The sequence below is a fragment of the Adiantum capillus-veneris genome, chromosome 14, assembly GCF_014529385.1.
Source record: "Adiantum capillus-veneris isolate H3 chromosome 14, ASM1452938v2, whole genome shotgun sequence".
NCBI classification, from domain to species: domain Eukaryota; kingdom Viridiplantae; phylum Streptophyta; class Polypodiopsida; order Polypodiales; family Pteridaceae; genus Adiantum; species Adiantum capillus-veneris.
In genome coordinates this window covers 33,802,841-33,821,358 of record NC_140944.1, presented here as the reverse complement: position 1 = coordinate 33,821,358, position 18,518 = coordinate 33,802,841, and positions in this window count along the sequence as shown.

Here is an 18,518-nt window from a genome sequence, read left to right as displayed (position 1 = left end):
CATGTTTTTAGGTTGTTTTTCTCTTTTTCACAATTGGGTTTTAGCAACATTTATGGGTACGCATAAATATATATTGTGAGAGATTTACATAAATACATCAGTGTGAGAGATACTCATGAATATATAAATGCACATATGCCCAAAATTTTAAAAAGTAAACGTACGTGTTTTTAGTTTGTTTTTTTACTTTCCACAATTGACTTTTGGTAAAATTATGGATGAGAATGATCACATGCTTGACATATTTGTTGGGAGTGTTTTTTTTTTGCGAGCTTCCGATTTTGAGCTTTTGCAATCAAGACCAATTTTCTGAGATTTTTCACTTTAGATTCAGAGCCTTTTCTAACGTCACAAAAAAAGTTAGTTCAAAACAGAGACATTACTATACAATACACATTAGGAAACATGTATAGTAATGTTTGTCAATCACCATGCCTCACACATTTCAATGTGATGCATTTGGCTATCTCGAGTGACATGTTTTTTAGTGTGTTTATCCATACTTTGCTCCTAATGGAACAAGCATGAGTGCTCCCTCCCTATCATTACATTATGCATTTCTGCATTGTATATATCCCATATTGCCAGCCAATTAGCTCCATCTTTGTCAGACATGAGTCTAGCAAAGTCTAGTGGTTCATGCCCGCATCTCTCCATCACTGTGTTTATTTTTTTCCAAAAAAGTGTTTGTGTCTCTTCGTCTTCCTCTAGGTAGTGCCAATCTTTTTTGGAGGTCGAATTAAGTGGAATCAAAGGAGATTCTCACTTTATTTGAAGTGAAAAAAAGGAGAGTTGGCACGTGGGAGAATGAGAAACTAATAGGATTTTTTTTTGGACTACATAAGGAGTCCTTAGTGAAGCGCTGGTTTTTTGGTGCAATTGTGGACCATTAGATAAAGCTTGTCGAGTAGTGTCACATAGCAAAAATAAAAATAAAAAAAATTCTAGGTTTTTTGTGAAAGTTGTTGACATTTGTGTACCTCTCTCTTTAAAGAGGGTCATTCAAAATTGGGTCACACACAATCTTTATCCTCCTCTTTCACCTTTTTGGCATGCCCAAAGGCTAAGGCCATAGTGATGTGTTTCCTTTTTCCTAACGAAAAAGGAGAGGTTGTTTTAAAAAAATGTACTTTGTGGACTACTTAAGGAGTCCTTAGTGAAGGGTTGTTTTTTTGGTGCAATTGTGGACCATTGGATAAAACTTGCCGATTAGTGTCATATGGCCAAAAACTTACTTTCTTAATATTTTTTCTAAGTCTTTGTGAGAGGTGTTGACATTTGTGTACCTCTCTCTTTAAAGAGGGCCGTTGAATATTGAGTCACACAGAATCTTTCTGTTCTCTTTCACCTTTTATTTTCTTCAATTGCTACAATGCCTCCAACTTCCAAGTGGTTTTTTACAATTTTTTTGGAATATATTTTATTAAAAATAGTCTATTGTTACGTTTTTTTTTTCAAAAATCATAAAATTTAATTGTGATTACAAATGTTTTAAAAAGTTAGCTTCGCTTTCTTGTTTCCTTTCACAAAGAAACTTTTACTATTAAATTCTTCTCAAGGTCTTAACCTTATGTAGGACATAGTGAATTTTCACCTTGTATTTTATTCGTTGGATGCCACAGCAAACACTCATTATAAAGATTTATAAAGATAGAGCTTTCTAGACACTTATTTAAAGATGATTGGTCTCTAAAATTTTTGATTGGTTCCAGGTGATAGTGGGCATTGTGGAGTTTTTGTTTTCTGAAATCGATAAATTTCTGATTGGTGGATGAGGAAAGTGCCTATTCAATCGATGGAAGAGAAATGATAAAATGAACATTGTGTTAGTAGTGGGAGTGGCAAGTTTTGTCCACCTGATGATGGGTTTTTCAATGAGCTCCTTAGATTTTGATGAGCCAGTGACCTGCTGCCAGTCTCTCTCTACCGTGTCTCTAGTCTCATCTAGGCAGTGTGCACTCTTGAGCCACCAACATCCTTCCATTCTTTCCCCGCTCTGAGTGTCTTTGCCAGGGCCTGGGGAGCACTGTGCGGGAAGTGTTAAGGTCTAGCCACACCCCCTTGGTAGCAAGGAAGACCTCTCGGTCTGCTGCTCTGCAACAACGGTCCTCTCTGCTCGCTGATTTGGTGTTGCCACTACACTAGGTCCCTGCTTCAATTGCTTCCACATTACAGACCACGAAATGCAGATCCGCAAGGTCTTAACAGTGAGCCTTTGAAGTGCTCTGAGTTTGGTGCTCGGGGTTAGCATTGGTCATCCTACACAAAACCGCAAGCAGCAACATCACCGCAGACTCATCATCCAATATTGCATCCACGACCCCAAGTCTAATTCAACAACTGGTGCAGCATTATCTTTACGATCTGTGCAAGTTTTCACCACGTCTGTGTTGGAGAAGGGAGAAGCGACTGGCTCAGAGCTGGTTGCAAAAGAGGTACACTTGTCTAGCGGCAAAAGGGGTCCTTATTTTTGGCCTGCTTGAAGAACCCTCTTCAAACACAGTATAGCAGAGCTTCACCAGGGAGAGTGCAATGAGTGCCACCCCCTTTGTGGCACACCTTCCTTGCACAACTTGTCCCCTCCTTGCATTGAAAAGTTCGATAATGTGCAGGATGTAGCCATCACTCGAAGACACCATGCACATATTCACAAGCATCACCATGCCTACAAGCTCCCTTGCAAAAATCTGGGCAAGGGACACAACTGTAGTGGAACCTCCTTGGATCCCTCCTCCTCGCATTCTCTCTAGGATGTGCAAAGGGACACTCTATCCAATCATGAAAGTATGCCCTTGAACATGAGCCCCAAGGAGAGTGCAATGAGTGCCACCCCCTTTGTGGGCAGTCCCGTACCACAACACTACTTGGGCTATTGCACTGATGATATGAAAGCAGCCTCTTCGCCTCATCTTCCTCTTCTCTCTCTCTCTCTCTCTCACACACACACACAGTTAGAATGCAACAAGTCTCACTAGACAAGCCTTCCACATTGATAACACCCACGATTGTGATACAAACATGCATATGCCTTTGGTACCACGTAACGTATATAGCATTTGATTGTTCTTCTCAAGATTGCATGTGTGGTGGGTGCGTGTGATCGTGAGGTGAAGGAGGGTCTAGATGCCCAAATGGAAACAAGGAGAACGTGTTTTTCAGAGAGTGTGTATGTGTGTGTTTTGTGTGATAGAGCATCGTTCTATCGATCAAACGAAAGGGAGAGAAAGGGAATAGGAGAAGAGTTGTTGCTACACGCAACAACTAGATCCTCAAGGTGTTGCATCCCTACATTGGGCACACACCCATAAGCATACATTGCATGCACACACGAGAATACGCACACAAGCATGGACAAGGTTGATGGATATGGAGAATCTAAATCTCTTTAGGTTTCATATTCATTGGTAGAGTGGACCATCATGATGGCTAGGAATATTTGCAGAGCAAAATGATAAGGTGGCAAGGAGAGAGAAATGGATAAAGTTGTCTGAGAGGCAACAACTCAATCTACCAACAAGAGTGTTTCCATAAGCAGAGGGAAGTTCTATACCCTAGCTCTCTAGTTTGGTCACTCCCCATAAAGTTCAAGATATGATGGATGTGGATGCTATCAAAAGTCAAGCCTTCTTGGCGCACACAGCCTATAGGCCCAAATCAATTCATCATCGACGTGCCCATGTTTAGCAATGAGCATATTACCTTTTATGATTGACATTCCAAGGACCTATGGCCATCATCCACTATAATGCCAGTCTAATTTGAGGCATTATAAGTTCTATCATATGATCAATCCTATTTGGCAGGCCTCGTGATTTTATTGCTTGTTTTTTCTCAATTTGCTACAATGCTTCCAAGTGGTTTTCCAAACATTATTTTTATGTTTTTGGAATATATTGTAGTCTAAGTAGTTTATTGATTCAGGTTTATATAAAAAAGATAATATTATATTGTGATAACAAATGTTTAAAATAACCAGTGTCGTTTTCTTGTTTTCTCTCACAAAAAAGCTTTTATTATTAAATTCTTCTTATAGCCTTATGTAGGCCATAGTGAACTTTCACCTTGTTTGAATATAGAACCAACATAATAGGGGGTAGCGAGTGAAGTTTTATTCATAAAATAAAGACCTGTTTTTTTGTTTTGGAGCACGAACCGGCATTGACAACCCACCTTGCCCTTCTTTCTTTCTCTTTGACGCCTGACAACAATGTTTCTCTCTCTCTCTCTCTCTCTCTCTCTCTCTCTCTCTCTTTTACTGCAAAAATGAGAATCAAGAGAGGGGAGGTGCAAGGGCAGTGTTGGCATCGAGAGGAAGGTAGAGATGTTGGTCATTGCCAGTTTCAATGTATGCTTTGACACGAGTGCAAGGCCGCGGTAGATGGAGTTCCATGGTCATGAAGTGAAGAGACATAGAGAATTGTATGCGCAGGGAGTAGCAAAGCGTAGCAAGGGCAAGCAGGTAGTGATTGCATGTGCAGTTAATTCACTCTGCCTACAACGGGATTGCGACAAAGGGACGAGGACTGGGCAGGGAAGGTGCAAGGCAGGGGGCTATTCTTTGCTTGTTTGGGATGGTAGGCCAATTGCAAAGGCTAAGCAATAGTGGGAGCACGCTTGCGCATACGAGAGAGTGTGGGACTAGGGATATGGAGACATGGGGGAATGATAGCGATAGGGCATACTGGTTTGCTTCTAATTTTAAAGATTCCTTGTGCATCCAAAGCACTAATTAATTGAATGTTAGAAAGGGTCTCCCCAATCTCCCCAAACATCTTAAGTGCATAAGTGAAGGGAGAGTTTTGGAAATGAAAAGGCCAAGTGGAAAGTCAAAAGACTTTTTGTGCCGATATAAAGAAGAGATGCAAAAGACTTTTTGTGCCGATATAAAGAAGAGATGGTCAAGTGCACATTCATACACTATTGGTTTTGTTTTTCTTATTTTCCTTTAGAGTTTTCTTCTTTTTAGAGTGTCCTATAGGTGGTGGATATATATATATATTTTAGGTATAGCTTCTAATTAGGAGAGAAAGAAGACCAATAATTGATAATGGGAAAAATCCAAGATTGGGTAATTTCTCGTTAAGACCTCTTGGCTACGCATTCTTTTACAATTGGATGGTACCCTCATATTGAATTAACCTCCTCCTCTAGCTATTATAAAGGCATTCACCACAAAAAGGAAGGCATTCTATGAGGGAAAACAGGACTATGCTAATGGATTTTGATATCATTGTTCTTTATTTTGTACATATATATGAATCTACACAAGTGTATCGATAAAGAGGGAATGCCATTACGACACAAGTTCATCTGTAAAGGAGATCATTTGTTCGCATTGTCTCTTGGCAAAAAGAGAGGGTGTACGTTGAGGGAGTTTTAAACCCTACGCTCCAGAGTCTCTCTCTCTCTCTCTCTCTCTCTCTCTCTCTCCAGCCTCCAATGAAAGACAATGCTACCGTTTAATGTGTTGTGGTAGGTGTGCCAATTCCATTTGATTGAAGACGTTGTTGCACGCATTTTGAGAACCCCGTTTTTAGTAAATTTGTACAGAAGGACAAATGCAAGGAAATGAGAATCTTGAATATCCAAGTCACATGGCTGATGCTTGTAATGTATGTTCTAATGAAGAGAAGTATGTTTGTGATACAAATGTAACTCTTGGGAGTTCTCTTTGTGTAGATGAAGTAGTCAAAGATGACATGATGGAGGTCAAGGAAGTTAGCAATGGGAAAGATGGTGATGTGTATGATGAGGGTTTTCAAGTATATTCTTTGGGTGATTGTATGCAAAAGGGTGATAAAGAAACTAAGTATACTACTTGTGCTGCTGATGAGGACCCTATCAATGAGAAGCTTCATGGCGTACATGATGGTGTGGGTGATCCTGCCTTAATTGATGAAGAGAATATTGAGGTTTTAGAAGATATGAAAAATGATGGAGATTCTCTTGTTACGCCTCATGTGAATATGGTTGATGCTACCTTGTTCGATCCTCTTGTTAAGGAGCCTAAAGCGTATATGGAAGATGGCTTATCTATCAAGCATGATATGGTTGAATTGGATAGAGGCTTAATGAAGAGTGGGGAGAATGAAATGGATATGAAAGAGGATATGAAAATGGTTGAGTTAAAAGTTGAAGACTTTTTGGATGAGATGTTAAAGGCTTCCTTGCATCCTATAATAATGAAAGGGTCTTTCTCTGTTGTATTTATTGAGAGTCCTTTATGCCTAAACAAGATTTGGATCCTACACATGGTTTGTGCTTTCATATTAGGAGTGGGAAAATTGATGTGGTTGGTGTTTCTTCATGGATTTTGTGCTTATGTTGTATGACCTTTTGATCCAGGTGGACGACATGTTTATGCTACTGCTGAGTATGAATGCTCTAGCAGACTAGGGGGTTGGCAAACTATGTTGCACGCATTTTGAGAACCCCATTTTTGGTAAATTTGTACATACGAACATGACACCCGATGTCAAAATGGTGTGTTCACTTTCTTTTTGTGGGGTTTCTAGCTTACTTTAGCAAGCATATGTGCATGCACTGCAAGTCGCTAGTCTAGTGACAGCTGTCGGTCTATTGTAAGTGCCCATGGGTGAGTTTCTTGAAGTGAGACTTGTATATAACTTAAAATCATGTAAAAACTTAAAAAAGGTCAGAAAAACTCCAGGATTTTTCAGGTTTGAGATCATTGTGCCTCCTTGATGGTTTCTGTTGCAGTTTTTGCCCCCGCCTTGCCTACTCTACACGTAGTCGTGTTGGGACAGCTCTCTGTTCGCATCAATTTTGCATGTAGTGACGTGTAGATTCAAATTTGTTCATCTTCAGCTTTCTTTCCAGTCATTTTTCAATCTTTCTCTCAAGCTTTAAAGTGCCCCAATTGGCGTTGTGCTCTTTAGGTTACGACTAGTTCTTTGCAAGGTTATGGCTATGGTAGCGTAGTGGCAAATTGTGTGCAGACAGATTGGGAGGGCATGTATCTATGAATTATGAAATTGATGTTGAAGTTGTGGGTTTTTGGTGTTCAATGGTGGAAGGGGAGGCCCTTGTCTTCATATGCATTGGTGGCCATGTGCTGTAAATCCGTGCTTTAACTGGGATTTGCTCCTATGTGACATAGTCTCTTGGGTGGGCGACGGCCAGTAAATTCCTAAGGGGACTAATCTTGTTGGATTTGTGGTGTTCCAAGGGGGTTTCCCAAAGATTTTGGTGTTCTTGTAGTGCTCTTTCAATGCTCTTGGGTGACATCGCTCTAGAGGTGTTTCAATTAGCTTGTTTCCCAACAACGTATTTTAGAAGTCCTCTAAAAGTAAATGATAAAAAGGGGAGTTGAAATGTGAAAGATCTTCAAACTTGATTTTTCTCATGTACGGGGAAGTCTTTTACCCAAAACGTCATGGAAAAATCTTTTTCCCAAAACGACACGATTTCCTCCCATAAATATGCAAACCGGAATTACTAATAGAATTTTGCAACTTTGTATTGTTTTTGTAGTAATTTATTGTATTTTTTGGATTTTTCTTCCTTTTACCTTGGTCTGAAATTACTAATCTGGATTTTCAACAGGCCCTAAGCGAACTTTTCTTAACACTGATTATGATTCTTTGAGTAGGCTCAGAGAAAGGAACCTATTTTTGTTGAAATAGAGCAAGTAGGCCCTGTCAATTTTGCTTTCGGGTAGATTTGACAGAATCTTAAGAGATGCTAGTGTGGCTTTGAGTTCAAGAGGAAAAAGGTCAAGAATTCAAAGGCAAAAGGAAATCTCTCTCTTCTTTCTCTCCACACGTGTCTATGTATCTATCATTTTTGTGAGCTTGCACATATTTTGAGATGCTAGCACAAATGAAAGAATGCAGTGCAAGGTTGGGTGGCCAGGGAAGGAGATGGGGCTCAGTTTATTGTGATTCGTGGCAGGGAGATTTTTTTTTTTGTGCCAGAGTAGCGTCATGATCGTCTCTCCTCTCTGCAGTCTCTCTCTGTCTTTCTCTGCTCTCCATCGCAGGCGAATGGAGGACTGTGTTGAAGCCGAGTTGGGGCACCTGTTGGTGCAGATGGGATGCTTCTATTTCCTCTGCACATCTGGATAGATGCACCTCATGTGCATAGGATGGTAGCAACGATGGTGACCAAGGGGGGATTGCATACATGGCATCCCTCTTTTACCTTTGCATTCATATATTCCTATGGAATCTTCAAGGCACAGAGAGCGTGAGACAAGGAGGATGCAAAAGGTGCTCTGTCATAAAAGACTTCAAATGGTGGGTCTTGGGGTTAAGCCTTCGATGTCTCTGTTGAAGATGATGACGATGACATGGCAGTGTCTTTGAGTCGAAATTGGTGGATTCCAAGGGAAATTGATTGAGATTCTATTTCCTCCAGTTTGTGGATCCAAGGAAGCCGCACCTTGGCTCTCTCTCTCTCTCGCTCTCTCTCTCTCTCTCTCTCTCTCTCTCTCTCTCTCTCTGCAGTTTACAAGAATCTACACAAAAAAAGCGGGCAAGTGCCGCGTGTACAAGAATCTACACAGAAAAAGCAGGTAGGTTCCAGGTGCACAAGATCTCCGCGGAGAGAGAGAGAGAGAGAGAGAGAGAGAGAGAGAGAGAGAGAGAGAGAGAGAGAGAGAGAGAGAGAGAGAGAGAGAGAGAGAGAGAGAGAGAGAGAGAGAGAGAGGTTCATAGCTCTGTCGTTGAAGACTCGTTAGCGCATGTTGGTGCAAAGTAAGGGAGTGAAATGAGCTTCATGATGCAGAGGAGGGTTGAGGGCTGTACGATCACGACGCGAGTGGGTGGCTGCATGCAAGTTATGTGCATGCAATGACTTTCTCTTAGAATCGCTAGATTTTGAAGGAATCTCCAAATCTAATTAATTGAAATTTCAAGGCCGAGTATATAGGAGCGAGTATCTATGTTCAATTTTGGAAGGATTTATTTAGGTGGAACCTCGTCAGATGCTTTGAGGGGGAAAGTAGAGGATAATTTTGAAGGGGAGAGAAAAGATTTTTACTAGAGGACTATGTGTGTGTGTGTGTGTGTGTGTGTGTGTGAGTGTGTGTGTGTTGACACATGTTGCTCTCTCTCTCTCTCTCTCTCTCTCTCTCTCTCTCTCTCTCTCTCTGAAAGGCCATAGGGAGATTGACATGCCAATAACCACCCAACCATACCTATATATAGGCCCTTGGCCCTCTCGCTCTTAGCTATATATAGCCCCTGTACCGCATGTGTATCCGTCGGCCCTTGGCCAGGGCCGTGCCCTCCTATAGTCCTACCCTTTGCATGACATTACTCCCCCCTTGGAGAAGCGTTTTTGTCCGCAAAAACAAAAGTGGTAGGATTGCCATAAGAACACTAATGTTTTCCACAGTGGTATTTCTCATGGATCCAGCTATTTGTTTGACTGAAACATGGTGCATTAGGAGGTTTAATGAACTCAAGAATAAGATCTTGATTTTGCACATTGCTGTCCATTTGCAACCATCTAGTGTGTAGAATCCATTTAAACACACATGAGCATACGAGTTATCACAAAAAAGATGTACCTGAAAGAGTACTGCTTTTCACTTTCCGTGAAAGTAACTTACTGACCTAACTCATCAACCAAGTGTAAGTTCTAGACTTGTTCTTAAATTTCATCAGTAAACAACCCCACCATAACTAGTGTTCAAGGTTGAGACTCTGACTTATACATGAAGAGACTAATCCTAGTCGCAAACATGCTTTAGCTTATGGTAAGCAAACTCCAAGTAGAGCAATAAATTATAATTATTTGGATTGCTTGGTGCTAATATACGCACTTTGCATATCCTTTACCACAAGATTACACATTGTAATCCGCAAATCCCCTTGGATAACTGACAGTACTGCGGTGTGTTTCCCCCACGACTTACAGACTGTCTTTCCAGATGGCTGGTAAATGGGGATCACAATATCGTACAACATCGCTGAGGAATCAACAATTGGCTGAATAACCATCATGGTTAACTTGAAAGATCCACAAGCACCCAGACCAAGCCATGACCTCTATTGGTGATTGGTATACCAAAAAGTAAACTCAGCGAGATACTGCACATGGAGTGCAAAATGCTTCATAAGAAACTAATGTTATGAATATGCATACCGCTCCAAATCAGCCTTTGCTAAACACTAGGGCCCATAACACCTAGTGTGCATGCATTTAGAAAAAAACAAATCCGAAGCTGTATATCCATGATCATCCTTGCCAATACTTATGGCGAATGTGATGTGCATAGCACACAGTAAAGAGGAGTGTAAATAGTTCCGAAAAGAAACTAAATACTTTCAGTGGAAATCATTTTCAAGCCTTGCTGAAATGTTTAAACCATAACAGAAGATGAAACATTGATCACTTCTAGGGGCCAATGAAACTTTTTCATGAACAACTCAGAGCCTTGCTATATGTATAAAAAACCATGTGTAATCTTGTTCAGTTATACTTGTACCTGAACAAGTCATTATAAGTATCCGATAATTTTTGGCCACCAAAATTGCTCCTGATACGTCGTGCTGAAAATGATCTAGAAAATAGATGTGACCAGCACCTAGGGACTTTGTCATGACACATATTTAAAATAATGGGTGCCAGTGTCAGTCCCAGAGACTCATATTCGCCACAAATGGAATATGTCTCAACTAAGGATGTCTAAAAAAAGAACATCCTACAAGTACAAGATGTACTTGTGTGTGGAGGTAACTGCAAACACTCTACGACAGGAGTGAGAGAAAGAGATAACATACTGGGTTGAGGAAGGTTTCTTAACCTATTGTAGTGCCTACCCAATCCATGTGATCGTCTGCATCTTATGCTTGGGTTGCAGCTTATTCTATAAGCGTACAACAATCTATTTGTATGACGCTCTCATCCAGAGATGCAACAAAAAACACAAGTTAAATATTGACCCATCTACATTGTATGGGGTTGTGACTGTACAAGGATGACTTGAATAGGGCACTTTGCTTGTGAATCAAGTCCAAGTTTTAGGCTCTTTTTAGTGTTGTTGTGCGTTGACAGCAACCAAAAATCATGTCAAACAATCAAGAACTTATGTTGTCCTTGACAGAGTGTCTGGTGGTATAGCGGAAGCGTAAACCAAAAAGTGATGGAGTGCATTTCACCTGGCTAGCATGGCTTGCATGCAGAGTGGTAAGCCCTTGGCGAGAGTGATGGCCTCAAAGGTGAGAGCCCAAAACCATAAGTGCCTTGCATCCGCTAGATTGGTAGGGATTTTGTGAGGTGACATGCCTATTATGCCAGTTCCTTCAACTTGTGTGCCAATGCCCTTGATTCCAAGTGAATGGGCAGTATCTTGGCACAAGGGATAAGCCTTGCTTTGTGTAAATCTGCCAAAATACTTTGCTTTACATAGTAACAATAATTTCCAAGTAAAAGTGGAAACATGAAACAACAAGAAAAATTGGAATCTAACATAACCCGTTGCCTAGAAATTTTGAAGATAAACTCGTTTGAATCTGGCTCCTAGCCAATTCTGCTACATGAGAGAGAGTGGTCACGTGTATCATATACACCCCCTGAAAAACCTTGCAAACATATGGAGAAATTCCCCAAGGTCGTGCTCATAGCATACGCCAATCGTGGGAAGGTTCCATACAATATGCTGGAACTGAAGCCGTGCTTCACATAAATACGTCTGGCCTCAATGCCAATAAATGCTATTGTCAACAGATGTCATAGCAAAGAGAGTCAACCTTGTCGGTCATTCACAAATAATGGACCTTGTCTACTTGTACATCATATTGCGAAGCAGAAAAATACTTGCAAGGTATGAATGTGTACCTGCTTAGCTTGATTACAGTTGTCCTTGACTAGATATGACCATCTTAATTGATTGAAGCTCTAATTAGAGATACATTTGTTGGTTCTGCAAAGTGTCACCCATGCCAAGCAAAGGCAGGCGAGAAGAAATGTGGATGACAAGTCATAGGCCTTGCCTTGACTTGTCGTACTATAGTTGGTACTTGTCCAATACATAACAGCAGTACCATGGAATGGTTATCCCATACAGTGGTAAATAGTCCCCAACTCAAGATGCTCATAGCATACGCCTAGCTATGGGTAGATATTATCCCCTGAGAAAAGAAAGCCGTGCTTCTTACAATTCGCTTGTCATTGTGCACATGCCATATATGCATGGGAAGAAATCTCAAATTCCAACTCTGGAGTGTTGTACATATAACAACACTTTTGTATGCAGTTAATGAGCCTTGCTCAATGATCAAAATGTCACCGTGGAGACCAAGTGAGCCGTGCTCCAACATAATCATTGACAACTGCATAAGGAGAACTAAGTAAAAAAATGCAACAAATATTCATACCTTGTCTTGGAAGGCTTTAGACAAATATTATGCATGTGCTTATCGTCGCACTTGCTTAGACTCCAGTTGCCAATCAGAAATTTTTGAAACGGAAAACATGTTGCTGTGTTGTTTGTAGGCTTCCCAGAAACGAAAACTTGCCAAGCACAGGATAAGGAATCTCATATGCGATGATGCTTGGTACTTCAAGAGGGTAGAGGGGAGTTGCCTACTGTGGGCACGCTCCCTTCCTCCTTTTTTTTATTTTTAAAAAAAACACAAATAGGGTTTTATGGAAAGAAAAATACCCTGTTCTGCTGCTCCCGATGATGGCCGACGGTGGTGAGGAAGGTTCATGCTCATAGATCTCTCTAAGGGGCTCAAAGAGCCGCAACACAAAACCGAGAAATGCTGGTCTTTGCAACGCAATCCGAACAAGCCGGGGCTCGCTGGATTTGATGAAGGTCAACGAGCTCCTTCCTCAGCCAAGCCAATGTGCAGACGTCGTGGTTGTTTTGATCTCCCCACCTAGCAAGAGAGTCGGCACACGCCATGACCGGGACCACCTGCTTAGCTTCCTTGCACACCATGGTTGCATGTTCGTGCGAGACATGCACGTCTTGTTCCTCATGACGTTGGAAAGAGAGAAGAATCCAAAGAGGTGGAGGCCATGCTCCATGCTGAGGTCGAGAGAGAGAGAGAGAGAGAGAGAGAGAGAGAGAGAGAGAGAGAGAGAGAGAGAGAGTCCTGCCCCCTCCTCCATAGCTCTCCCCTCCTCCATAGCTCTGATACCATTGAAAGGCCATACGAAGATTGACATGCCAATAACCACCCAACCATACCTATATATAGGCCCTTGGCCCTCTGGATCTTAGCTATATATAGCCCCTGTATCGCATGTGTATCCGTCGGCCCTTGGCTAGGGCCGTGCCCTCCTATAGTCCTACCCTTGGCATGACACTCGCCGTGTAGAGTCAACATGCGGTGTATCTCTCTTTCTACCTCCATCTCCCTCACTCTACCATGTTTACATGCGTCCCATGCATCAATCCTCTCTTGTTGTCTCATAGGAGAGTGCAAATAGCTAAGAGCGTATCTGGGTAGTGACTTTCTTGATGGCCTCTCCTCTCTCAACTTGTCGTATAGGCGAGTGTTGGCGCTTGCAATCGTAGCTCAGCAAGGAGTTTCTTGATGCTGTGGGATCTGTAAAATCAAAGTAGCCAGGTACATCGGGGAAACTCTAGAGTGTATGATGGTTGGGTCAACGGGGTGGGCTCAGAGGGTGCAAGAGAGGTAGAGACCTAAGGAACATCTCAGCACATGTATAAATGGAATATGGGTAATAACATGGATTGTAGTGGAATTAAAGAAACAATAGTGAGCATTTCTTGAAGAGGATTCTTAATGAACATAAGGATAGTACTTGATTGAAGGTAGCAAAATAAACATTATACCTAGCTAGCTTGGTATGAAAAATACTTGCAAAAGAGAGAGAGAATTAGAGAAATTGACAATAGTTGAGAACTGGATTTACTTGGAGCCGGTCTCCCCTCCAAAAGGCTTTTGTATTATATATTCTCCCTTGAAGAGAGACTTCATATGTAATACATGCTTTGTGCTCCTTGAGACCTTGTTGATGCCATGAAAATGGTAAGATTCATACACCAATATTATGCTCATAACTAACTTGCAAAAACATTAACTTGGCCCCAGTCTCAATCCGAAGACCTCAAAGACCTTCAAAGGTGGAGAGAGCTAGCAGAGAGTGAGGAAGATGAAGAGAAGAAGATGTTTCTATACGAGAAAGAAGTGGTTTCCTCACATATAGTCACTCTTAGAGCATATCTTAGCATAGTGATAATGAAGATGGAGAGATTGATAAGCATTGATTTGAGCATAACTCTTGGTTGGATTTGCATTCCGTATCCAAGGGGTGTTGGTGTAGGCTCTCCACTTCTCAATCTTGGAGAAGGAGATGACTTGTGTGCACAACACACAATGGGGGAGTGTGTGTGTGGCTTGTGGAGTATATGTGCGAGAGAGAGAGAGAGAGAGAGAGAGAGAGAGAGAGAGAGAGAGAGAGAGAGAGAGAGAGAGAGAGAGAGAGAGAGAGAGAGAGAGAGAGAGAGAGAGAGAGAGAGAGAGAGAGAGAGAGAGAGAGAGAGAGAGAGAGAGAGAGAGAGAATTCAATTTTTCTACTTTACTCTTGCTAGAAGCCTATTGGCTCAAGCTTTGGGCTAGCCAATGAATGGCTCTAGTCATAACAAGCAAGGGGTGTAGGATTTGGATAAGTGTCCACCTTTCCCTCTTTGAGAGAAAGTTTTTAATTATTAAATTGTAGCATTTCCGAGACAAGTGTCATCATTTATCCTTTTAAGAGAAAGATATTAATTATTTAATTGAATCTAAATTTTCATTGAACCTTCCTATAGGTCATCCAATAGGATTCTGACACGTTATGAGGGACATATGTCTAGGGGCCTGACATGTGGCCTTAATGCCTCTCGAGTCTTGGGCTTGCCTTGAGTGTGTGTGAGTGTTCTCTCTCATGCCCCTACCTTTAGGGATCATCATTGACTTGAACACCTCAAGAAAATTGGTCATCAAGCACGACAAGCACCTCAAGCACCTTAGTCATTAAGCACGACAAGAACCTCAAGCATATGTCTAGCTTGCCTAAGGTCTAAAGTACCTAAAGATCCTAGGTCTAACGACTTTTAACACTAACCTCTGGAGGTATTTAATGAAGCTAACCCTAAGGTATTTTAAGCTCCATTATCTACTCATTGACCTTTGGTAGACCATCTCCTTTTTGGACCCTCAATGAGATGTAGCTTTCTCTCCCTTTAGTCTTGTGCTGAGATAAGTCTAAAAGCACATATCTATATTCTAGCTCTTGTTCCCATTATTTTTTCACATTAAATGATAAGTTCAATATGAGAAAATCATTTGAGATAGGTAGATATTAGATTTAATGACATCATCTGCACACAGCATGAGAGTAGATTGGATTTCGAAAGGCACTCAAGCAAGGGGGCCACTCTAAGCTCGAGCTGTAGGGCATGGGACAGTGAAATGTGTGTTGGTCTCTCTCTCTCTCTCTCTCTCTCTCTCTTTGTGTGTGTGTGTGTGTGTGTGTGCCTTTGCCAGTGCAGGTGGAGGACAGTGAAATGTGTGTTGGTCTCTCTCTCTCTCTCTCTCTCTCTCTCTCTCTCTCTCTCTCTGTCTCTCTCTCTCTCTCAGTACAGATGTGTGTGTATGTGTTTATACGTGTGTTTGTTTTCCCCATGCAAGCAAAATATGAGACAAAAATGATCCAAGGGGCAAAGATCAGAGCAACCACAAGTAGAGACAAAGTCGCAAAAAGCAAGGCAGTGAACTATAGACAAGTGGCGAGACTGCACTGATGTGTGAGGCAATGGATGGGTGTTAGAACAGAGAGGGGGGGGGGTCCTTGTCAGGGTCGAGGATCACTTTGCTTAGGAAGGGAGAATCTTGAAAAGATTTTCCTTAATAAGATAGTATAGAGCCAGGGTGTGGTGCCTTAACTGTTAGGGCTCCCCAATCTCAAAAAAAAAAAGTCTTTCAAAACATCTTAAGTGAGTAAGTGAAGGGTCAATCTAGGAAATGAAAAGACCTACGAAGGTGGAAAGTCAAAAGACTAGTTTAGAAAACAAGGTGAGAGATCAGGAGGGCCTGCCAATGGAGGGATTTGTGAAGGTGCTTTTAGGAAGTAGGAAGAGGGGGGCATTGGAATGTGTTTTTGGAGTTTAGTGGAATCAGTAAGTAAATAATGGAGTGGTCTCACCAAAAAGAGAAATTAGTGCCTATTGTTATGTCAATGAAGGAATTCGTAGACCAAATGTGGTCCAAAATTGAATCGTAAGTTGTTGTGATGTGGGTTATGTAGTGTCATGTTGTGTGTGGAGAGAAGGTTAGAAATAGCAAGGTATTCAGGGTTTTGGTAGTCAGCATTGATGTTGAAGTCATCGAGTAAAATGGTAGCAATGTGCTGGAGGTGAGTTGTGAGTAGTGTTGTCAATGTTTGTAGGAGCAAGGGAAGTGGAGCTGAGGGTCTGAGGTACAATGCTATCAGGGTTATTGGTGGACTATGTGGTGGACTGAGGAGTGCTGCAATGCATTCTATTTCATTCATGGAAATGATGTTGTAGTGTTGTAGATGTATGTTATTGTTTGATGTGAAGAGGGATACACCAATGGGGCCAGTTGTTTGAGTGTGTGTAACCGTGTATGGCCACTGTATTAGGATGTTGTAGCTTTGTTTCTTGGAGACAAAGACTGTGGGAGGCCATTAATTTATTATTGTATACATGAAAAAATGACTTTTCTCGAACACTGCTATTATTATAGCTTGTGTATGACGGCGGTGTCGAAGGTGACGCCGTGCTGCATGCGTTGAGAAGTAGGGCTCAAATTTCAAGTCGTGACACAGACTCGCAGAGGAGAGGAGTTTTCTCACGCCACGACCAATGTTCGGGGAAAATGTGTCTCAAGCTTAATATCGTGTCGTTTTCAATGTAACAAATGCCGGTTTAGGTCAAGGAAGAAAGGAGAGATTCCGCCCAAAAATAGTGTAAAAACCTAGAAAATAAATATACTTTTCTAAAATTTCCTCTTGCCAAATTGAATAAACGGAATTTTGTACGTTTGACAGATTGATTTTTCCCAAACACTAATGGTGACTGCCATGATCTCTCTCTCTCTCTCTCTCTCTCTCTCTCTCTCTCTCACACACACACACACACACACACACATGCAATCGACTCATCCGACTGCGTCACCAACCCTTGCGGAGCGACGTGTAGCTGCCACCAGTTACTGTACGAACGGTACTCGTAGAGAAATAGCTCGAGGATCTCATGCTCAAGCTTTGTAGCCGTAGTGATGTCGATAATCTCGCTGGTTTGCTCAAGGCATGCTCAAGCTCTGCAGCCATAGTGATGCCGACAACCTCGTTGGCTAGCTCGCGGACCTCATGCTCAAGCTCTATAGCCGTAATGATGCCGACAACCTCACAAAGACCAGCTCCCTCACCCTTCACAACCTCGCAAAGACCAGCTCCGTCCACACTTCTCCATCGACTATCGAGCCTGAGTTGGATGCAGTTGCCGAGTACAACTGCAGTAGTCGACTTGCACACGCACACGACTCTAGTCTCTAAGCCTCTAAGGCTCTATAGAACTCCTCATGCAATTCTGAGAAAAATTGTGCATGCCTTTATGTCTTCCTTCCTGTTGTGCAAATTTGCTGGCCATCGACGTAGATGCCGTCGGTAGAAGTATGCCCAAGCAAGCCCAACACTAAGGCCTTTGCTTAGCAAACCAATAAAAAGACCTAAGAAGCTCTAAAGTCAAAAGGAGTTTTGTCTCCATATAAAGAGATGGTCTACTTCACATTGGTGTATTTGTCTTTTTTTTCTCCTTTATTTTCCCTTTAATGTTTCTTATCTTTAAAGTGTCTTTGTACTATGTACTTGCACTATATATGTAGTGAATATTTTTGGCCTGCTAAAGGCCTTAATATCCATATGGGTGAAGGTCGTTCATCTCTAGTTGTTGGACATGAGTCCCTCAAAAGAACCTTAAAAATCTTGCAAGAAAAGAAATCATGTCCTTTCAAATGGTGTTTCCAAAGCTGCATATAATTTCTTTTGGAGGGGTGCAACAAATGATTAAAAGTTTGGAGGGATCTCAAGATGTGAAGTATTGTCTCATTCAATGTTTTTTAATTCTAATTTAGAAAAAAAGTCCTTTCATTATATTTTATGCTTATTAGGCCTATTTATTTTTATGAGAGCGTCATTTTTATTTAATTTTGTTTCAGTATGTCAATGTGGATATTTTACTTTGTTGTTTAAGTGAGGTCCTTTGTAACATATAAGGTATTTGCAATAATGTGTGTCTAAGGGACAACATGATTTTATATTAAAACACAAAAATTGACATGTACTCCCTTAACTTAAATACGCCTATAGTGAGTCCTTACCTTGTTTTTGAAGCCATTAGGAATATCTTACATTAATATCTTAAGAGTATCATTTTTTATTTTTGTATTATGGTATACTATATATAATGGAACTTAAAATCATCAAGAAAGGAGAGACCCTCCACGTGTCACACTCTGTTTCATTTGAACTAGTATGTGACCTGCACATTGCTATGGCCAAGAAAA